This window comes from Prosopis cineraria, unplaced genomic scaffold, assembly GCF_029017545.1.
Source record: "Prosopis cineraria cultivar Desert tree isolate PC_DT_omini unplaced genomic scaffold, ASM2901754v1 PC6, whole genome shotgun sequence".
NCBI classification, from domain to species: domain Eukaryota; kingdom Viridiplantae; phylum Streptophyta; class Magnoliopsida; order Fabales; family Fabaceae; genus Prosopis; species Prosopis cineraria.
The window spans coordinates 20,266,321-20,290,614 of NW_026555337.1; the positions used below are offsets into that span (position 1 = coordinate 20,266,321).

Here is a 24,294-nt window from a genome sequence, read left to right on the forward strand (position 1 = left end):
TAAATCAGGATGTTACAATTCTCCCCTCCTTTAGAAATTTTGTCCTCCAAATTTAATGTTGGTAAGCTTAGAAACTATGTACCTAAGCAAATAAATGTAGACAATCTCGCCTCATACTCTCCTCGGTCTCCCCAAGTAGCATCACCTAGGGCTCCACCCTTCCAAATCACCTTCACAAGTCGGATAGTCTTATTGCGCAGTTGTTTGTCCTTAAAGTCCTCAATTCACTCTGGTTCAGATTTAAAGGTCAAATTCTCTCTCAATTCCACTTCTTCAGGTTCAATAACATGGGAGGGATCCGGGTTGTACTTCTTCAATTGTGATACGTGGAACACATTATGGATACCTGCAATCTGTGGAGGCAATGCAACTCTATATGCAGCAAGTTCAATTCGCTCCAAGATCTCATATGGGCCATAAATCTAGGTGTCAACTCTTTGCCTTAATGGATCTACCAATGCCTGTCACTGAAGAAACCTTCAAAAATACATGATCTTCTACTTCAAACTCTAACGGCCGTCTTCTCTTATCAGCATAGCTCTTCTGTCGGCTCTGAGCGGTTAGCAATTTTTGCTTAATCATTGCAATCTTCTGGGTGGTCTACTCTACAATTCCTGGACCAATGATACTCCTCTCACTTATTCTGTCCAACACAAAAGGCGATCTACACTTCCTTCCATACAAGGCCTCATAAGGCGCCATCCCAATACTAGAATGATAGCTGTTATTATAAGCAAATTCAGCTAATGGCAAATGATTATCCCAACTACCTGATAGTTCAATGGCACAAGCTCTCAACATGTCCTCCAAAGTCTGGATCGTCCTCTCGTTTTTCATCTGTTTGGGGGTGGTATGTGGTGCTAAAACTCAGTCTGGTACCCATAGCCTTCTGTAGCACACCCCAAAAGTTTGAAGTGAACCTTGGGTCACGATCTGACACAATTCTAGAGGGTATACCATGAAGTCTAACTATCTCCTTGATGTATATCTCAGCAATTTCTCTAATGTAGAGGTAAAACTTGATCGCCAAAAAGTGAGCCAATTTGGTGAGTCGGTCTACTATCACCCAAATAGTATCCTTACTCAAGGGTGTTCTTGGCAGTCCAGTGATGAAATCCATGAAATATCATCCCATTTCCATTTGGAATATCTAACGGTTGCAGTGTTCCAGCTAGCTTCTGATGTTCTATCTTTATCTTCTGACACGTTAAATATCTAGAAACAAATTCGGTTACATCTTTCTTCATTCCTGGCCTCCACCAACCTCGCTTCAAATCATGGTACATTTTAGTTATACCAGGATGAATTGTATATTTGCTCCTATAAGCCTCTTCTAAAAGGATATTTCTCAATCTTGGATCATTAGGTACACAAACTCTACCTTTATATCTCATCATTGTGTCATCAGAGATGGTAAAATTTGGGGCCTTACTTGCCACTATCTCCTTCTTTATATTCCTCAAGTAGTCATCACTCTGCTGTGAGACTCTGAGATCTTCCTAAAATTTGCTCTCAAAGTCTGCTACCTGAAGTGCGGCCATTTGATGTTCAATCACATCTACTGGAATATCATGAAAACTGTTCCATAAATGATATTCATAAACCATCAAATGTGTAACATGAATAGTCTTCCTACTTAAGGCGTCAGCTACCACGTTAGCCTTACCCGGATGGTAATGTAATTCCAAGTCATAATCCTTTAGAAATTCCATCCATCGTCGTTGCCTCATATTAAGCTCTTTTGATCAAATAAATACTTTAGGCTCTTATGGTCACTGAAGATTTGAAACTTAGATCCATACAAGTAGTGTTTCCCATATCTTCAGAGCAAACACAACTGCCCACCCAACTCCAAATCATGTGTAGGGTAATTTTCCTCGTGTGGTCTCAACTGTCTAGAGGAATAGGCAACCACTCGGTCATTTTGCATTTTAAAACCACATCCTAAACCCTTTAAAGAAGCGTATCAGTCTATAGAGTATACGGCACCACAGGGTCAGGAATAGTCAATACTGGAGTAATGGTTAACCTTTTTTTCAATTTCTTAAAAACAGCTTCACATTTGTTAGTCCAAATAAACGGGGCATCCTTTTAGTCAGCTTAGTTAAGGGCATCGCCAATTTGCGAAAATCCCTTAATAAAGCGACGATAGTAAACCTGTTAAACCTATAAAGCTTCGTATCTCTGTAACAGATTTTGGCTGTCCCACTTCATCACTGCATCAATCTTGCTAGGATCCACCGTAACTCCATCTCTGGACACAACATGGCCCAAAAACTTTACTTCTTAGAGCCAAAATTCACACTTGCTTAATTTGGCAATCAACGCTTATGTTCCCCCAAAACTTACAAGACGATTCTTAAATGCTCGTCATAGGCCTCCTCATCCTTTGAACAAATAAGATGTTATCAATAAACACTACTACAAACTTATCTAAATAGGGTCAAAAGATTCCTATTCATGTAATCCATGAATACCGCAGGAGCATTCGTAAGTCCAAACGGCATCACCATGAATTCATAATGCCCATATCTCGTTCGAAACGCTGTTCTTAAGTATATCCTCCGCTCTTACTCTCAATTGGTGGTACCCTGCCTTAAGTCAATCTTTGAGAAAACTGCGGATCCCACAAGTTGATCCCAATAAGTCATCAATTCTCGAAAGTGGATATTTGTTCTTGATGGTTACTTTGTTCAATTATTTATAATCAATGCACAATGGAGGCTTCCGTCCTTCTTCTTTACAAAAAGGACTGGAGAGCCCCAAGGTGAAACACTCGGTCTGATAAAACCTTTCTCAAGTAGCTCTTCAATTTGCTTTTTCAATTCTGCTCTCTTGAGGGGGACATCCGATAAGGAGCCTTGGAAAATTGGCCCTGTACCGTGGTACCAATCAATTGAGACTCTACCTCGCACTTTGGGGGTTAAACCGGGAGACTTCGTCTGGAAATACATCCATAAATTCTTTGACAATTGGGATATTCTTCACGCCTTCATTAATCTCAGCTTGGATGGAAAAAGAAAACCATGTAGGCCTGGCAACCTTCTTCATATATCTATCAACTTGTGCCGCCGACAAGAATACATGATCTTGAGTCTCGACTGGGTCACTGACAAAGAAGCTAAAGACACACTCCTCTCTCACAATCTAGGATAGCACCATTTGCAGCCATCCAATTCATTCCCATAATTACATCCATACCTCTTAATGGTAGAATAATTAAGTCCATAGTTGTTTTCCTATTTTTAAACTCGACCACTAAGTTAAGGCATGCCTTAGCGGTTCTCACAGATTCTCCCGCAGGAGGAGTAGACACATTCATATTAAAAGGTAAAATACACACAGGCAAATCAAGGTTCTTTCACAAGTTTTAGAAATAAAAAGAGTATAGCCACCCAAATCAAATAGTACAACCAATTCATGATGAAGGATTTTGATGTTACCTCTAATGGCATCTGGGGAGTTCATGGTATCCTGAGTAAGAGTAAACACACGGCCAGAGACAGTAGGATGTTGGGAAGGGTTCTTCATATTTGAGCCTAGTTGTCCCCACAAAAACTTTGCAATGTGACCGGGTTTCCCATAAATGTAACAGACCCAACACTGTCCGAAATGAGGACACCCGCATTTAGTGCACTACTGAGAGCTTGTTGTACTCGGGGCAAGGGTAGATACTATTGGGCTCCTTGTGACCCGTGATAAACTACTATAATAGCTCCTCTGTTCTTGGCCCTTTTGAAATGGACCCTTCTGCTCCTTAGTTCCATGAGCTACCATGAGCTACTCGAACCCTGATGGTTTTTCTTCATAATGCCTCCGGTAGGTCGAGGGTAGGTTGGGGGTCTACTATATGAATAACCCCTCTTCTCTCTCTCTACCTCCTTCTTACTGTGAGCTACTACTTGTAGTTTTATGCACATTTCGTCATAATCTCAGATATCTAGATGAGCTAATTGCTCCCTCAATTCTGGTCTAGGCCTTCTCAATAATCGCTTGGCCTTCCATTCAGAATCATCCCTATACTGCAGGTACGTGGAGTATCTAGATAACTCCTGAAACTTAGCAATGAATGTGTCCTCATCGAGGTTCCCTTGCTTTAAGGCATGGAATTCAGCTTCCTTTTCAAACCTTAACTCTGATGGAAAGTAATGTCTGAATAATTTTTCCTTGAATTCCTCCCAGGTGAGTGTAGAATCATCCCTAGGCCCTGCTGTCTCCCACCAATCTCTTGCTCCTTTCACTAGGAGCACTAATGCTACTTGTACTTTCTGATTGCTGGTGCATGTGACTACTCGAAAGATGGACTCGAGTCTCTTCACCCATTCCTCTACCACGGATGGTTTAAGGTTACCATCAAATATAGGAGGGTTAAACTTCCTAACAGTTTCCCATACATCAGTAATGGTCGATGGGGCTCTCTGTTCCTCTTGCCTAGTTTCCTCCCTTCTAGACTCATGATCTCTCAGAGTGGCAGGATGTGAGGAACTGCCTTCCCCCAGATGACTCTCAACATGAGCCCTATCTCCATTTTTAGTTACCTTTTGCCTCTTAAGCTCGTCAACTCTTGTTTGTATCCTTGAACCTTGTCTGTTAATGTTTTTACAAGCATTCTCAATTCCGCCAAGTCAGGCTCCTCATTTGGCAGTGGCAGTGGTAGGTGCTCATGTTGGAATCCTGAGTTACCACGAGTAACAGGCATTTTTCTCTCCCTTCCTAAAGGATACAAGATATAAATAATAAAATTAGCCTAGCTATATAATGGCCATACAATGAGAAGCACCATAACAATGTATATTGCCAACCGACTATATGCAATGCACCACACATAATAAATACATATTAAATTCACACAAATAATAATTTCAAACAAAAGTTTAAATAAGTGTTACTAAAATAGAGGCTCGAAACATGATGCTCTGATACCAATATGTAACACCCTCAAATTTACAACCGATTTTTCGTAAATTATTAAAAACCATTATCGTGGTAGCAAATTTTCTTACCATGATACATCCAAGACATAACACAAGTCTCAAATTATCCAAAAAAAAAGAAATTAAAACCATGAGAGACAGACATAATCCTCATGGCATGATATTCAAATCAGATCATACATCAAGAGGGACAGACATAATCCTCTTGGTCATATAAATACTTTTAATAAAAAAAGCTTAGAGTTTACATGCTTCACAAAGAAGATATGTCTTAAGCTGGCACAAGATACATTGTATAATCCAAAATAAAAGGCAACGTAAAAGATGGTGTCTCATACACCATAGTTACACCTCTGGTGCTTTCTCGGCTGGACTCGCTCCTGTAAAATATTAACCACGGGGAATGAGACTTAAAAGTCCCATAACCAAAAATTAATATGTAATGATGCATGCGGATGTAACTAATCATGCGATTGCTAAGTGGGGCACACAAAACATTTAACGAACAATACTTTCAAACAAACCGAACAAGTATCTAATTCGCATAACTACACCTTATATCCTCCTTTCGCCATGCTCAGACGCCAAATCACTCGGCCAAAGGTGAGTTGGACCAAGCGACACGCCACTCATTGGGTCCAATGAGGGCTTACCACGTGGTAATAATTAACCGAACAGAAATTTTCATTAACACCATACATTTAAAATACCCTGACAAGTCATGCATCATTCAAATATCCAAACAGGAATATATCCGAACAATAATATCTCATCATGATAAACAAAAATAAATTTTTAACCCACTTAGCAATAATTTCAAATAAGTATATACAGTATTTATTTTCAATAATTCATAATTTTTTGTAAACAACAAAACAACACATAACCATTCACAAACACGCCCATCACAACACATTAATAATGGTTACCTTGTGTCTTGAATAACAAGTTCCCCTTCACAACTCCTTTTTCACCACTATCTTTGTCAATATAATCTACATAATTATTTCACAATACTATATATTAATTTTACATTAAAATTAATAAATAATTCTAATTTAAAGAGTTTAAAAATCTTGGATTTATAATCCATATTAACACTAATTTAAGATTTATGCCTCATTTAACTTTTCAAATTCTTTTCTAAAATTCTCGTACCCTAATAAACTATTTTTAAGCCTCAAATCACTTCTAGTATCACAGTTTCATCCTTCTATTTTCTAAAAATTCATCCAAAAATAAATTAAAAATTTTAGAATTATTCTGAAGCCTCAAATCACCTTTCTATATCCTAAAAATACATATTCATACTTAAATAAATATTTAATAATTAGAGGTTCATCCCTACATCTCAGATTCTACATAAATTCAACCATATAGATCTAGAGTTTAACTCAAAAATTCTTAAACATGAGTTTCAACCTCAAGAAAATATTCTATAATATTTATTATATCCCTAAGAGCTTTAACCTATATTTTTATTCTATCATATCATAAGATTAACTATCCTATAGAAAAATCTTAATCAGAATATTTACTCTATCCTACAAAATAATCATATCACTAGAAAGCTAATATTATTTATAAAATAACTATAAAATTAATTTTTAATTAAATAAATTTTTAAATGCTAATTTAAACAGGAAAGTTAGAACATACATGAAGAAAAAGAAAATAATCCCCCCTTGCAAGAAGACGCCGAGCAACGTGAGAGGAAGAGAGAAAAATAATATAAAAATGGGATTGTGGGTCCCCAAATTATATTAAAAAAATTATAGGTTGAATTTAATTATTCAAACTTTTGGGCCATTACTTGTAATTTTCTCTAAATTGCATCTTGGGCATTTAGTTGTAATTTTCACAATTGCATAAACTTTTCTTTTCTTCCTTCCTCTGCACGCTCTCGCTTTCTTTTATACATGAGGAATCCTTTCCTCATCCCACATCTAACCGATGTGGGGACTTCTACACCCCCCTTTCATTTTTTTTTTACTTTCTTTTCTTTTTTTTTAAACTCACACACACATAATAATTTTTTTTAAATCTTAAAATTATATCTTAACAAAATATTTCTTATATAATTTTAAACCTAAGTTTTTAATTCATAATTAAATTTCTAACCATATTATTATTTCTGAATAACTTCAAATAATATAAATTCCTATTATTATTATTTATTTATTTTTTAAATAAAAACTAAATTTCACAACAATTTTTTTTATCTAAAAAAAAATCAGGATGTTACAAAGAGTATTAGTACTCTCTCATTGTCTCACCTCATAAGTTTGGGATTGCACTATTGCAAAAAAAAATTTATATCGCAGTTATTTTTGTCAATATATATAAAATAGTTTTTAACTGTTATATATATTCTAAGACTATATATTTCAGAATATAAGTTATATAGTTTGTTCTAGTTTTGACATACTATCTAAAAATACATCTCTCCATACCCATCTCGACCATTCATTTAATTATTGTTTTGATTTAATGATGTGAGATTGCTAATTACAACATTAAAATAAATATACTATTCATTTAATTGTTATCATTAATAAGCATTGTGATCTTATTTTTGAAATTATTTTAAGTGATGATAGTGAATAACATACTTATTTTAATGTTATAATTAGTAATCTCACACTAAAATTCAAAATATAATAATTAAATGAATGGTTAAGATTGGGTATGGAGAAATGTATTGAGAGAGAGTATGGAGAGAATCCACATCCTTAGTTAGCTCCAGTTTTAATTAACTTTTTTACAGGTTGCTCAGCAAACTATATAGCAATTGTTTTATAGTTTCATTTATATAATGGTTATATCGTATATAATTAAAACTATATAATGGTTATTTTGAAATAACTCCCAAATTTTCTCTCACAAATGGAGAGATTTTGGAGTACAATTTCGTTAACCATCTGTTCTCCTCTTTCTCCTTTTTCCATTTTTGAAGTAAAATCATTTTTGAAGCTGGTCTGCCGTGTTGAGTTTTTGTGGATTTGCTAGCTGATTTTTCATTGGTATGCCATTTCCCCAAACTTTTTTCGTTTGCAATTCCATGATTGTTGCGTCTCTATACTTGATATTTTATTTTTTTTAATTGATAATACTGGATAATCTAGTTTTTTTTATTGATAATGTTGGATAGTGTATAATATATATTTTTTATTTTATTATATTTATTTTTTAAATATTAAATTTTTTAAATAAAAATAAGATATTTTCACAAAATTATTGTTTTTAAAATATCATTACATTGAAATACATTTTTTTAACAATTCTTTTGGTTTTAAATTAATTTTATGATGTGGATTTTAATTTAATTTCTACCTTCAATTTATTTTTATAATGATAATTACATGAAACATGATATATTTTAATATAAAAAGTATTATAGTTTTTGTGATATTTGCCTATTTTCTTTTCTCTCAATTTTCTCATCTATCCAAACTACAAGAAATGATAACATTTTCTTTTCAATTGTTTCTTTTTTTCCCCTCATTTCTTCTTCTTTTATTTTCTTTCCTCTTAACCTTTATTCCCATTCAAATTGAAGGTTACAGAAAAATATTAAAAATAGAAGGAAGGTCCAAAACAATAAGAATCCACGAAATGCTTGTAGATAGAATATTATATAATTCAAAAGTTACATTCTGCTCTATTTATCAGATTGACATCGAGAGCAAATGCTGCCATGTTCCCATGCAAAGTTAATGCAATGACCTTAAGTTTTTTTTAAAAAAAAATTCACCTAATTTATATTTTATTTAAATTAATATTATGGCAAATGGAGAGGGGTGAGTTAGTGAAACTTATACTAATAGCTTACTTGAAAGTCTAACATTTAAATTTATTTTAAAATAGATTAATTTCACTTAGTTTAAGATTGTGAAAAACTACCAAAATGTTCATATCTTATATGTTATTAGAAGAAATTTTGGGCTCTCTTTTATAATTTTTGCAATTTCATAAAATTCATATTTATATTCTCCCTCGGTCAATAAGCACACACCGCCTCATTTGTTTTCCCTTCTCCTTCGGCATTTTTGAAAGATCCAGAACCACCGAGAGTCATTTCGTTAATTCTCTGCTCATCTCCTCCTCGTCGTTGTTCTTCATTTCTTCCCTCATCGCAGCTGGCTTGCATCTTTCCTTTTCTTCTGTCATACGTCCGCCGTTGAGCTTGCTTGTTTCTCTCCGTTGAGGATCTACTTTGAAACGGTACTGCTTCTCGTCTCCCCTGTCTTTGGTTGCTGTCGACTTTTGCTCACTGTTGATGAAGTATGCTTGGTCTTTGCCTTTTCTTCCTCTTTAGTTGCTGTGTTCAGATCATCGGAGCTTACTGCTGCTGCGAGAAAGCTGTTCAAGTCGACCTACTCGCTCCTTGCTCAGGCTTCACCGTTGATTCCTTCTTCTCCCTCCTTCGGCGTCGTCTAGGTGATAGTGAGTGGAGCTCGTCCTTCTTCCCCTCCGTTGGTCTGCCACTGTTACCGGTACTATTATGGTTTAAGATCTTCCTCCTCTGCTATTCTTTAATCATGTGATGGCTTCCCTTGTTTCTTCTTAGTTCAATGTTGTCACTATGTTCAAGTGTGGGTAGCCATGGGTGTATTAGTTTCATCCTCTATTTTGCTCAGTTAACTTCCTTACCTTGCTGCTAGCTTCGTTGAATGAGATGGGTGTATGGGATCTTATTCTTCTTGCTGAATATGTGAGTGTGTTATGTGGCTGAGTTGCGACTTATTTCTTGTTGTTGCTATGCGTAAATAGGAGGAGTAATGGGATTTAAACAACCTGAAAATTTAGTTCTGGGACTGTAATTGTTGGTAGATAAATGCACTTGTGTTTATGTTGAAGAAGAGGAATTAGATTTAATTTTCTTTAGGGTCCAATTGAAATTTTTTTCTGTTAAAGAATCGAAATTGGGTTGGTTAATTGAGTTCGATATCAATTTTGTGAATTATAGGAGATGAGATTTTAGGGGAAGAGGTTTGGTGTTAGTCTAAGAATTAATGGATGATAAGTGTTCAATAAAATACCTCTAGGAGGGTTTTGCTTGAATATCTTAGATTTATGAAATTTGATTAGTTTTTGTTATAGGTACATTTAGTTTGAGTGTTATTGATTCATGAATTTAGCTTGTAGATTACAAATTAAAGGAATTTAATTATTATGAATTTGTGTGCGATTTTAAATTCTTGGGGATAGAATGGTTATTAATAAAGTGTTGGATAAAATATGATAGGTTAGAAAATTTTAATTGTATGGTTGGAAACAATGTATTGAAGAGAAAATGTTATCTCAAGTAAATAGGTTGATATGGCTAAAACATTATGGAGGAAATTAGTGACATAAATGGTAGTGTTTAAATAGTATTACCTATAAATCTAAGTTGGACTTTTGCAAAGGAGTTCATTAAAGGAATTATTGAGATCTTATCTAAGTCTTGAAATTATCAAGAGTTATAAAGTTAAAGAGTGTATAAGGTATATTATCAATTTAGAAGTCACACTTAGATGTTTGGAAATGATTGGTCAAGAGAATTAAAAGTTATATGTTTATTCAATGGTTTGGAATGTCGTACATTAGATGTTTGATAAAAAGCCTAAGGAAAAACTTTTACGTATAAATTTTATTGCTAAAATTTTAAAGTTATTTTTATTTTGTTTTGTTGAATGGATTCCCTTTAAAGAGATTTGTTGATTCAAAAGTAAAGTTCATTAAAATATTATTATACTTTATTAGGTAATTGTAAGGAAGGTAGCTTGATTGGAGTTGTAAGAAATGAATTTTGAGTTTTGAAGATTCCACAGGTAAGTTGATAGCGTCCCAACTGATATTTCATTAAAATCTCTTTTATTCAAATATTACATTTTTATGAAAATTCTTTTTATGACAACAATGTGATTATGAGATATTTTGTTGATTAAATTACTTTATTTTGTAAAATTATTTTACTAGAATTGATCATTTTGGGTAATCAATAAATGCAAGTTTGAATTCTAATTGTGGAATTTTATTTTGAAAATTATTGAATTGCTACGAAAAAATGATTCATGCAAGTTCAACATTGAAAAGGGAAATTGAAACAGAAAGAGCAGAATGAAACAGAAAGAGCAAGAAACGGGCTAAAACGGAAGGCACACATAATGAGCATCATAAACTCTTTGTAACCGCCCCTTAACTTCTGTAACTCCCCTTTAAATTTGTATGGTTTAGTTTCACGAATTCTAGGACTATAAATAGGACCTTGAGACTTGTGAAAGAGGGAGACTTCAGAGAATAAGAATTGCTTGTTGTTCATTCGGTTTCTGTGCCATTTTTGGTATCAGAGCTGGTCCAGAGAGCGAGAGAGTGAGTTACAGTTGAGAAAGTACGCCGGAAAGAAGAGAGATTCAGAGGAGGAGTCCCTAACGTCTTCGCATTTTACAAACCAGGCATTTTCTCAGAAAACTAACATCACCATCGTGCTCAGGAGGTCCGAAAATGTGGAACAAGAGGTTCCCCGTCACCGGAAACAGCCGCACGCGCCGCCACGCGCCACCGTCGCCGGTCTACGCGCCTTCACGCGCCATCCGAAGGTTGAAGATGCTGACGTCAGCTGCCACGTCATCGTTCTGACCGGTCAACGACAGGTCAGCCCAGTAGTTTTCTGCCACATGTCACAGTCGCCACGTCACTGTGCCCAGTCAGCCAACTTTTCAGAAATTACATTTTCGCCCCAAATCTTTCAGTAATTCCAAATTTACCCCTATTTTTTATGAAATTTCATATTGACCCCCAAATTTTTTAAAAATTCCATTTTAACCCCTAAACTTTCCTAAAATTACACTTTTGCCCCTTGATTTTACCTGAATTCCAGTTTAACCCCTATATTTTCATAAATTTCAATTCGACCCATCATTCTTCCAGAATCGCTATTTTACCTCCTAGACAGTCCAAAATCCTCATTTTGCCCCTAGCCTTTTGAAAAAAATCTCACTTTACCCCTATATCCTTCAACGTTTCCAATTGCACCCCAATCTTTACCCCTAGCCTTGACACTTATCCAAAATGCCTCCAAGATGTAGACATGTGCACGAGGTTGAGATGGAAGAGTTGAGACGTAAGATAAGAGAATTGGAAGCCACTGTGGAATTGCAGCAAACTCTGTTAAATAACAACAGAGAAAACTTAGAGAGAGATTCGGGAAGCAGTAGTTCGTCATCTACTGAAAACTGCCGCCGCCCACGACAACAACAATTCCGCCTTAATGACATCAAGGTTGACATTCCTGAATTCGAGGGAAGGCTCCAGCCAGACGAGTTTGTAGATTGGCTACAAACTGTTGAATGAGTATTTGAATACAAGAAGATTCCAGATGCGCAGAAAGTCAAAATTGTCGCCCTCAAACTCAAGAAACATACTTCTATTTGGTGGGAAAACCTCAGACGGAAGCGAGAACGTGAGGGAAAGCGCAAGATTGAAACCTGGGAGAAAATAAAACGCCAGCTCACCAGGAAATTTTTACCAGATCATTACCACCAGGATAATTTTATCCAGTTGCAAAATCTTCGACAGAGATCTTTATCTGTAGAAGAATATACTAGAGAGTTTGAACAACTCATGATGAAGTGTGATATTCAGGAGAAGGAGGAGCAAACAATAGCCCGGTACCTTGCAGGTTTAAACACAGATATCAGTCGTCCAGTCCAGCTTTAACAATATTGGACCTTGGATGATGTCATCCGTCTGGCCGTGCGTGTTGAGAAGCAGATGCCCAAGAGATCCACTTTCCAACCTTCATCCTCTAGGAGTTATCCAGAAGGCCGTAAAGCAGAATTTCAGCAGACTAACTCCTCAAGCAAGCCACAACCTACTGCTATGCGCAAACCACCATCCAATGCTGCCAAGGAATCTGGTTCTAAAGCAATCAAATGCTTTAAATGCTAAGAATTTGGCCACATTGCTGCGGACTGTCCTACACGAAGGGTTGTCACCATTCGAGAAGGATCAGGGTATGAAGCACTTGAAGAAGATGAGGAGGACGATGAGTTCTACGGCACTGATCCCGTATATGACGAGGAGGTCACACCTGCTGATCAAGGAGAAGCATTGGTGCTTAGACGAAGTCTGTATACAACAGTAGTCAAAGAAGAACCTTGGTTACGACGCAACATTTTTCACACTCGTTGCACGGCCCAAGGAAAAGTTTGTAATGTCATCATTGACAGTGGAAGCTGTGAAAATGTAGTATCTAACTACATGGTGGAGAAATTGAAGTTGCCAACACAAGATCATCCACAAGCTTACAAGCTTCACTGGCTCAACAAAGGGAATGAGGAGGAATTCAAGGTGTCAAAATCTGAAGCCCAAATGATGAGCATTATTTTGGTGCTTGAGGTGAATGATGAGACGGCCAATCCACCTGGAGTCATTCTGTTATTGTCAGAATTTTCAGATGTAATATCCGATGAGATACTACCAGGGTTGCCTCCAATGCGAGACATACAGCATGCCATTGACTTCGTTCCAGGAGCAGTAATTCCTAATAAGCCTGCTTATAGGATGAGTCCCCAGGAACATGCCGAAGTCCAACGGCAAGTTGAAGAGTTGTTGAAGAAAGGATTAGTTCGAGAAAGTATCAGCCCTTGTGCTGTACCTGTTCTTCTAGTACCTAAGAAGGATGGAAGTTGGAGAATGTGCATTGACTGTCGAGCCGTCAACAAGATCACTATTAAGTATCGATTTCCGATACCTCGGCTTGATGATATGCTGGACCAATTGCATAGTGCCACTACTTTCTCCAAAATTGACCTTCGTAATGGGTACCATCAAATCAAAATTCAGCCAGGAGATGAGTGGAAGACCGCTTTCAAGACCAGAGATGGCTTGTACGAGTGGAATGTGATGCCTTTTGGATTAACAAATGCCCCCTAGCACATTTATGCGCCTGATGAATCAGGTATTGTTGTGTACTTTGACGATATTCTTATTTATAGCAAGAATCAAGAGGAGCATTTAGATCACTTGCGGCAAGTTTTGCAAGCCTTGCATGAGCAGAAGCTTTATGCAAATCTCAAGAAGTACACCTTCCTCACCAACGAAGTTGTGTTCTTGGGTTACATCATTACCGCGGAAGGTGTTTGCATTGATCCAAGCAAAGTTGCAACCATTGACAGCTGGCTAATTCTAAAATCTATCCAGGAGGTTCGAAGCTTCCACGGATTAGCTTCTTTCTACAGGAGGTTCATCCGTAATTTTAGCTCAATTGCCGCACCACTTACAGATTGCACCAAAGGAGAGAAGTTTCAATGGACAGAGCAAGCTCAGAAAAGCTTTGAGGAGCTTAAGAAGAAGTTGACCGAAGCTCCAGTCGTAGCTCTTCCTAATTTTGACCAAGTATTTGAAGTTAGCTGTGATGCTTCTAACACCGGCATTAGTGCTGTCTTAAGCCAGGAGGGCCATCCCATTGCCTTTTTTAGTGAGAAGCTCAATGATGCCAAGCTCAGATATTCTACCTATGACAAGGAATTCTATGCCATTGTCCGAGCTCTTCAATATTGGAGTCATTATCTCCTAAATAAAGAGTTCATACTTTTTTCGGATCATGAGGCTCTCAAGTATTTGAATTCCCAGCAGAAGATCAGCCGCAGACATGCTTGTTGGAGTGAACTCTTACAATCTTATCCATTCCTTATCAAACATAAGGCTGGAACTCTGAACTCCGTAGCTGATGCCCTTAGTCGTCGCCATATGCTACTTACAACATTGCAAACCAAGGTTGTTGGATTTGACCTTATCAAAGAGTTGTATCAGGATGATCCTGATTTCCAAGGAGTGTGGGAAGCAACTGTAAATCAACCTTTCCACCAGTTTTACAGGCATAATGGTTTTTTATTTCGAGGTAAAACCCTCTATATTCCACAGGGTTCCTTAAAAGAAGCCATAATTTGGGAAGCACATGACGGTGGATTAGCTGGACATTTTGGAAGGGATAAAATAGTTGATCTAGTGAAGGAGAACTTTTACTGGCCTCGTCTTGAACGGGATGTCAACAGGCATATACAAAGATGCAGAATTTGTCACTTAGCTAAATCCAAGGGTCAGAATACCGGATTATACATGCCTCTACCAATTCCAGAAGCACCGTGGGAAGATGTAACCATGGATTTTGTTCTAGGTTTACCATGGACTTAAAGGCAAAAAGATTCTATCATGGTAGTTGTGGATCGTTTCTCAAAAATGGCCTATTTTATCCCATGCCAGAAGACAAATGATGCCGTTCAAGTAGCAGCTTGTACTTTAAGGAGATTGTGTGTCTTCATGGCATTCCTAAAACTATCACTTCTGACCGTGATGTGAAGTTTCTTAGCTACTTTTGGCGGACGCTATGGAAGAAGATGGGAACTAAGCTCTAATTTAGCAGCGCTAGTCATCCCCAGACAGATGGTCAAACTGAAGCTATAAATAGAATTCTTGGTAATCTTCTTCGCAGTTTCGTGGGGAAGAATTTGAAGCAGTGGGATCTTATTCTTGCTCAAGTTGAGTTTGCTTATAATAACTCTGTCAATCAAGCAACTGGAAAGTGTCCGTTTGAAGTTGTTTATGGCACTCATCCCCTTAGTCCACTAAACTTGAGCCCTTCGATTGATAAGCAGCAATACAGCTTTGATACTGACCAAAGGGCTAAGGAAATTAAGAAGTTGCATGAGCAAGTCCGCGAGCGAATCCAAAAGCAGAATTTGAGATACAAAGCTCAACGTGACAAGCATCAAAGACAGCAGACTTTTAAGGTAGGAGATTTGGTTTGGATACATCTACGAAAGGAATAATTTCCTAAACAGCCAAACACCAAGTTGTCTCCAAGAGCTGATGGTCCGTTCAAGATAGTGCAAAGGATCAACAACAATGCTTACAAGGTGGAATTACCTGGTTCTTATGGTGTATCTGCAACCTTCAATGTCACTGATTTATCTCCATACGTTGATGAAGATGATGAATTTAACTCGAAGGCGAGTTCTTCCCAACCCGAGGAGGATGAAACGGAAAGAGCAGAATGAAACAGAAAGAGCAAGAAACGGGCTAAAACGGAAGGCACACATAATGAGCATCATAAACTCTTTGTAACCGCCCCTTAACTTCTGTAACTCCCCTTCAAATTTGTATGGTTCAGTTTCACGAATTCTAGGACTATAAATAGGACCTTGAGACTTGTGAAAGAGGGAGACTTCAGAGAATAAGAATTGCTTGTTGTTCATTCGGTTTCTGTGCCAGAAATTTGATTGAATAATGATCAATTTCTCCCATGTTTGAAATTGAATTTAAAAAGGGACTTTATATAGAACACTGGTTGCTAATGGTAGTTCCGTTAGCCTTTGGCGCGCTATGATACACCTAACTAGCAGGGTGTTTATAGAAGGTGCTAGTCCCGTGCAATGGCCAATGCACGTGGAATGGAGGGATGGTTATTCGTGAGCATCGTACTCATGTTTGTTTCATGGCTTCAAGCCGTATTTGATTAGTATTACCCTTGTGGACTGTGTGTACATGTTTGTTTTGTGACCTCGGCTGCATTTGGTTTCTTACCTTCATGGACTGTGTGTCCACATTTGTTTTCGTGGCATAAGCAGTGTTTGGGTTATTTACTTTCATGGACTATGTGTTCACATTTGTTAATTATTCTGATAAGTCCCTATATTTATGAATCCAATCGTTTGATGATTTCATATTCTATTGGTTTTTATTTAGTAATTTATTTATAAATATTTATTTCATTTCTGTGCTTTCTTGAAATCAAGTAATATTATCATTTTCTATGATAGTTCAATGATTTGAGATTTTATTTGAAATTTATAGAGCTATTTCATTATGAAGTTTATAAAATTTTTATGAAAATTTTGTCTATTTAACTTACATAACTATTTCAAACTTTTCATTTTATTTATGTTCTATTATTTATTATTGGGACGTTATTCACTGGTAAAGATATTTTGGTCTCAAATGGTATAGTTGAACTCGTGACTCAAGATATCCACTGAGGAGTTTTATTGTTGAATTAAAGCAGAAGAATTATTTTTGTCAAATCCTAAATTGATGAAAAATTTGAACTTTATACCTACGTTGGCATCTGGCTTTAGGTGCTCCATGTAGACTACAAGTAGGATCCTTACATTTCTTTTAAAATTAAATATCTAATTTAATATTGTAATAATTTTTAATTAATCTATTAGTATGTTTAACGTATTAATTTTAGAGTTTCTCCGATCACAGTAAGGGTTATAAGTTTTGTGCCCATATCTTGTGCCGGTCATACCTGATTTTGGGGTGTGACAGTTAACTACATAATCCATATTGTCAATTCATGTAACAAACCAGTCTTGTTTAAATCCCCAGAAAACAACATAAATACATGCAGAAAAAAAATAAGAGGGAGGGGGGGAGAGAGAGAAAACCAGTTTCATAAAAATGGACAAGCATAAATTTGATGCTCACCTTGCAGTTCAAGCCACATGTGCGGTTTTCTTGGCAATTTGTTTAAGAACATAAAAAGAGATTGAAACAGAAGCCCTTCTAAGGTGGAAAGACAGTCTCCCAGATCAGCCAATCTTTGAGTCATGGGTCTCTCCAGCATAAAACTCAAATGCAGCTCAAAGCCCATGTTCATGGCATGGAATAACATGTGACAATTCTTCAGGAAGTGTGATTGAAATAAACTTGGCTTACACTGGCCTAGGCACCCTTTAAAACTTAAACTTCCCTGCATTTCCAAATCTTCTTCGTCTTAATCTTAAAACAAACAACATGTTTGGTAGCATACTAGAAAACATTGGGGTTCTCTCTAAACAGCAATACCTTGACCTTTCTGCAAATTACCTCAATGGCACTTTACCTATTTCTCTTGCTAATTGGACTCAAGTTTACGAGCTTGATGTTTCACGAAACAATATTGCTGAGACATTAGACCCTTGTCTTTTTCTTGATGGTTCTGATCAGCCCAAGAATGGACTGATAGGGATTAGAAATCTTCTCTTTCAAGACACCCTGCTTGGTGGTAGAATTCCAGATGAAATAGGGAATATAAGAAACTTAACTGTGCTAGCTTTAGATGGGAATAGCTTCTATTGACCTATTCCTCCATCTCTTGGGAACTGAACACATTCAAGTGTTCTTAGAATGTTTGAAAACCAACTCTCAAGCATAATTCCTCCTAGTTTTGGTGGATTGACTAACCTATCTGAGATGTTCTTATATAAATAAATTAGATGTCTTGTCCCACAATAATTTGGAAACCTTTCATCTTTAATTGTACTGCATCTTACTGAAAACAACTTCACAGGAGAGCTACCGCCGCAAGTGTGCAAAGGTGGTAAGCTTGTCAATTTCACTGCTGACTACAATAGTTTCACTAGCCCTATCCCAATAAGCTTGAGAAATTGCTCGTGATGGAATATAACCAACTGAGGGGTTATGCAGATCAAGATTTTAGCTACAATAACGTGCAAGGTGAGATCTCTTCAAATTGGGGAAGATGCAAAAATTTACAATATCTTGGTATGTTTGGAAATTCAATAGGTGGCACTATACCTAATGAGATTTTTCAGTTGAACTAACTTGGAGAGCTAGATCTATCTTCCAATCAAATATTAGGAGAGATTCCTTCACAAATAGGGAATTCCTCTAGCCTCTTCACTTTATCTTTGAGTAGCAACAAACTTTCAGGATTGATGCCAACAAGCATTGGAAAGTTTTCTAATTTGCAAACATTAGACCTGTCAACAAACATGCTAAAAAGATCAATCCCTTGTGAGATAGGGGAATGCTCAAAATTATTGAGTTTAAATTTGAGCAACAATGAGTTGAATGGAACAATCCCATACCAAATTGGAAATCTAGCAGCCTTACAAGCAGATCTTTTGGACTTCAGTTACAATTCACTTTTTGGCCAAATTCCATCTGATCTTGGCAAGCTCAAAAAGTTTGATAATCTTGAATATCTCTCACAACAATCTATCTGGTTCTATCCTCAATTCCCTTGGTGAAATGTAGAGCTTGTCAAGCATTAACCTCTCCTACAACAATTTAGAGGGTTACGTGCCGAATAGTGGCATATTTAATTCTTCCTATCCAATTGATTTACGTAACAACAAAGAATTATGTGGGAATATACAAGGCCTGCAATCTTGCAATGTCTCAGTCATAGAACCTGGAAGTAGAAGCAACAAAAAGAAAGTCATAACAACAATTGTTGGTTCTTTAGGAGGTGCACTGCTTGTTTCATCAGCTTTACTTTACATTCTTGTTTTTGGCTGCAAGACAGAGCGATGAAATAGATCCCTGCAAATGAGAACAAAAATCCATTTTCTATACGGCATTTCAATGGTAAAATTGTTTATGAAGACATAATTGAAGCCAGAAAGAACTTTGATGAAACCTGTGCATTGGGAAGGGAACATTAGGAAAAGTTTACCAAGCGAAGATGCCAGGAGGCCAAGTAGTTGCTGTAAAAAAGGTAAGATGTGAGGCAGACAACTTAGACTTTGAAAGTATGAAATCCTTTAAAAGTAAGATAGAAGCCATGATTGAGATACGTCACCGGAACATTGTTAAGTTGTATGGATTTTGCTTAGACCAAAAAGCTATTGAGTTAGATTGGCCAAAGAGAGTTATAATTGTCAAAGGAGTAGCGCAAGCTTTGTCTTATATGCATCATGATTGTAACCCACCAATAATCCATAGAGACATATCAAGCAAGAATGTATTATTGTCCGAAAATTGAGAAGCGCATATCTCAGACTTTGGCACTGCAAGGTTCCTAAAGCCAGATTCACCTATCTGGACTTCCTTTCCTGGCACATTTGCTTATGCTGCTCTAGGTTAGTTTCTTATCCTACTTCTCACTCTATTATGCTTGAAATTAACTTGTCACATTCTCCTTCACAACTTGTAACTAGTTCTTACAAAAGCAGACTCACATTTTAACTGCAAAAGGTTATCTAAAATTTCCTAAATTTTTTTGTTTCACAAATGTTTAAGTTTGAGAACTGATATTTTAGAGCAATCACCTTAGTTTCAAGCTTATAATTTATTAAAGTTCTTCCAGTATGGATTATTTTTAGACATTGACCAATATAATTTCATATTTCTTTTTGTCATTAATGCAATTGGCTAATGATGACTTCCAACTGGCTGGGGCAGAGCTTGCATACACAATGGCAGTGACTGAAAAGTGTGATGTGTTCAGCTTTGGCGTTTTAGCTTTTAAGATTCTCATGGGAAATCATCCAGCAGATCTAATTTCCCACATACAAGCATCTGGATTTCAAAACATCAACTTCAAAGATATTTTAGACCCACGTCTGTCACCTCCAACAAAGGAAAAAAGCTTGAAGGAATTGGCTAAGTAATTTGGCTATTTCTTGTTTACAAACAAACCCCCAATCTCAACCAACAATGCAAAGCATAACTTACATGCTTGACAAGGAGATAGCTCTTAATTCATGATTATGCTTGCTTGCTTGTTTTCTCAATGGGTTTTGCGATAGGCAAGTGACAGGAGCACCTTTGTTTACATGTTTAGAAACTTGTAGTCATATGCACATAAGTTTTATTTTACCATTATTCTGTCTTTTCTTGCGTTGGCGTGAACAAAGTTGAATTATTAATGACAGAAGTGGCCAGAAACATTGAGTCACACCCACAAGTTTCTTTGGGATTGTATTGAGCCGTGGATTGATTTAGTTGGACAATGCAACTGGCTTCTTAAAAAAAAGCAATGTTTTTTGTTACAGTTTCAATTATTTTTGACTTTTCCGATCATGTATTTCCAGGATACACAAAATAAACATATACAGAATATTTGTAACAACTCAAAAAAAAATAAATAAATAAAATTTAAATTAGATTAAAATCTATAAGAATATAACTTTAGTCTATTATTATTAGTTTTGGGAAAGATTAAACATGAGATGCTAACGGCTTAGTGGAGATTCTTTTATGTGCATGCCTCCATGTCCTCGGTTCGATTATCGGTAGGGTAGGGATTTTATTATTGTTAACCACAGATTTTAAAATTACCGTTTTACCCTTGGGAAAAAAAAAATGAAAGGAAGAGAGATCAGAACATTTGCACGCACGCACGTGCGCTGCCTTATTATTTCCTCTTCCTCTTTTGAAATTTCAAAAGGTTCGAGAGCTAGAGAGACCGACCTTCTCTCACTCCGATTTCCCGGCGTCGTCCCTGTTACTGTCGCCGTTGTGGGTGCTGCTGGAGTTTCTTCCATTGTTATGGAGGTTTAATTTGTGAATGCTTTCTCTCCTCTGCTTCATATCAGATCGTTCAACCTTTGCTAGTCGTCCAGCTCGTCCTTCTGTCCATCGCTGTCACTGTTGGAGTCGCCGTTCATTCGCCACTACAAGGAGTTCCGGCAAGTTCATGAATTCTTTTTCTATTTATGTGTGGTATCACTGTCGAATCCATCCTTCGCCTCTTCAGCACCTAAATTTCCTCCTCTTCTCTTTTGTGTTGATATTGGTCTAAGGTGAGAGGTTTTGACTTTTCACTTCATCGTTGCTGTGTGCAATTGATTGTGGGTTGAAATTTTGAATTTTTATTTACTTTTCTACTGACCGTGAGTTACACGCGAAGTTGGGAAATTGATTTTCTTGACTTGAAACTGATTTATCCATTGAATGAATGGAACTTGGAAAGCTGATTAATTTATATATTTATGTTAGAGAATTTTGGAAAAATGAAATTGGATAGGAAGAAGCATGGTAGTAGTTTGATGCATAATGCCTACAAGGTGTTTGAAAAAATGACTAAGAGGGAGTTTTGTTACGTAATGCCATGATATATATGATGATAATATTGTTGATTGATTAAATAAACTATCATGCATAATGCCTACAAGGTGTTTGAAAAAATGACTAAGAGGGAGTTTTGTTACGTAATGCCATGATATATATGATGATAATATTGTTGATTGATTAAATAAACTATCACTATAAGACAAGTATTTTTATGAAATTTGGGAGGGTGGTTGATTCAAATATGTAATTTGTCAAATTTTTTAGAGTTGGAATGAAGGAGGAAAATGGTTGTTTCGAGTTTAAGAATTAATGCATTTAAAGGTTTTTGACAAAAATGTCTATTGGAAGGAGTTTTATTCAATTATGTAATTTTTGAATTTCATCAATTCTTATAAGGATGCATTTGGCAAGGGTTCTATTTAAGTCAACTTAGCCTTATGGGGAATTTTGATTATGTAATTATTGGTGGTTAATTGAATTTTGAACATTTGCACGGTTGATGATTTATGGATTATGGTATGGATTTATGATTCATTTTGGGGTGCACTTAAGTTATTTGATAAAATGGGTTTACAAGTATTTTTATTTTTATTTTTAAATTAATACAGCTTGGGTGTGCGCGCATGTCATGTATATACCTTGTTTAAAATTTAGTTACTTGTGCTTAGAACGAATTGGAAGGACAAGTGTAATATAGACAAAGCTTTGGATAAATATATATATATATATATATAAAGTAATGCATGGACTGGATTTTGAGTATATACCAAATTGATTTAAGAACTTAGTAAGTGTAGTGTTATTATGGGAAGAGAGTTTATTAAACTTGTGTAAAGGTTACTAAAATTTTGTACTATTGAATAGGAGATTTGGAAAAAGAAAATTTCAATTGAAATAGTAAGGAAGGGTTAAAGCTTTAAAGGGTGAATTTTGTGCTTGGAAATACTGCAGGTAAGTGACTAGCGTCCCAACTAATTTATCATTTAAATTCTTTTTCCAAGATATTTGTCACACAGAGCATTGAATAACAATTATATAATGTATTTAATACTTTGTCACTTAAATTATTTTTTTACCTTGGGAAATTATAAAAAAAATGTTGAAGGATATTTGAATAATGGTATGTGTATATGTTTTTCTTTATGAAGAATACTTTCAAGATTTAGGAGACTATTTTTATCTACTCTAGTTATTTTTGAATTATTAAATAAATGCCAACCATGAATATTAGTTATAAAATTTTATTTTGGCAAGTTTTTAATGTTCAAACTACTCATGCGAGTTTGATCATGAGAATGAAAGTTATATTTCAATAGTGATGATTTTCTCACATGTTTGAAAATGAATTTGAAGGGGATTTTATACAGAATATTGGTTGCTAATGGCAGTTCTGTTAGCTCTTAGCGCGCCACGGTTAATGACTAGCTAGTTTAATCTTTGTGAACTCTATTCTCACGTTTGCTATTCATAGGTCTTGTACTCGCGTTTGTTTTCATAGTTTCGAGCTGTATTTGGTTAGTGTTATCCTTGTGGACTGTGTGTCCACATTTGTTTTCATGGCATAAGTCGCGTTTGGTGATTTATCCTCGTAAATTGTGTGTCCACGTTTGTGAATTATTCAGATAAATCTCCAAAAATTTAAATTTTTATTTAATTGATGATTTCACACTCTAATGGTTTTTAATTAGCAAATGTTATTATTTTTTACTTATACATTTATTTAATTATTTTGATTTGTCAATATCAAATGTTGAAGTCACTTTGTTGTTATAAATTTAAATGTTATTGTTATGAAGTTCTTTAAAATTTGTATTCCAAGTTTACAAATTTGTTAATTAAATTGCTTTCTCATTTAATTTATGTAATGATTATATTTTATTCATTTTAGTTCTATAAAATATTATGGTTGGGACATTATTCACTAAAAAATATTTTGGTCTCAGATAACCTATACCTCCGTCAGATCATATAAGGAATTTTGCTACTGAATTAAAGTTGAGATGCCATTTTGGTTTATTTTTATTTTGATGTAAAATTTTAATCTATATATTGTACTTTTATAAATAAAGTATAGGTGCTCCACATATGCTATGATTAAGGTCCTTATTTTATTAAACACTTTGTAGACTGGCTAAAAGGAGCTAAACTCCGAATTGTTATAATATTTGTTGGAACATTTGCATTGTAGGATTTGAAGAGATTCCATTTAGAGAGGAAATTATGCTGAAATTTTTTACAAAATATTAGGGTTTCATTTAAATGAAAACATTTTAAGAAAATTCTTTTAAATTAGGCTTAACGAATGTGTGTTTAGATATATATCTTGTGCCAGTCACTCCTATATTTTAGGGCATGACAATATTGGTCATAAAAATTTAGAGCTAAATTTCTGAAGGAAATAATATAGGGTAGTAAAGCAATTGAAAAATTCATTTGAATGCACTTTCGCCATAGTATATTATAAGCCAACAATCACTTTATAGTTAGTTGTTTATTTGCATGGAAAAAGGAAGCTTAACACTGCAAATTCTCGCATTATAGTTAATGTCAGAAATATTTAAAACCG

The 24,294-nt window shown here is 35.7% G+C and overlaps 1 long non-coding RNA gene and 1 pseudogene across 2 annotated transcripts; both read left to right on the forward strand.

The window, feature by feature from the left end:
• LOC129313400 (MDIS1-interacting receptor like kinase 2-like) overlaps positions 1–20,619 on the forward strand; it is a 60,528-nt pseudogene extending 39,909 nt beyond the window's left edge.
• LOC129313401 (uncharacterized) lies at positions 8,979–11,479 on the forward strand. 2 transcript variants are annotated; one of them, XR_008593931.1, is made up of 3 exons: positions 8,979–9,158; positions 9,253–9,430; positions 11,375–11,479. It is a non-coding gene; the product is annotated as an uncharacterized LOC129313401 (long non-coding RNA). The 2 variants fall into 2 exon arrangements; XR_008593930.1 differs by lacking the exon at positions 11,375–11,479 and adding an exon at positions 10,683–10,808.
• Positions 20,620–24,294: the final 3,675 nt, after the last annotated feature.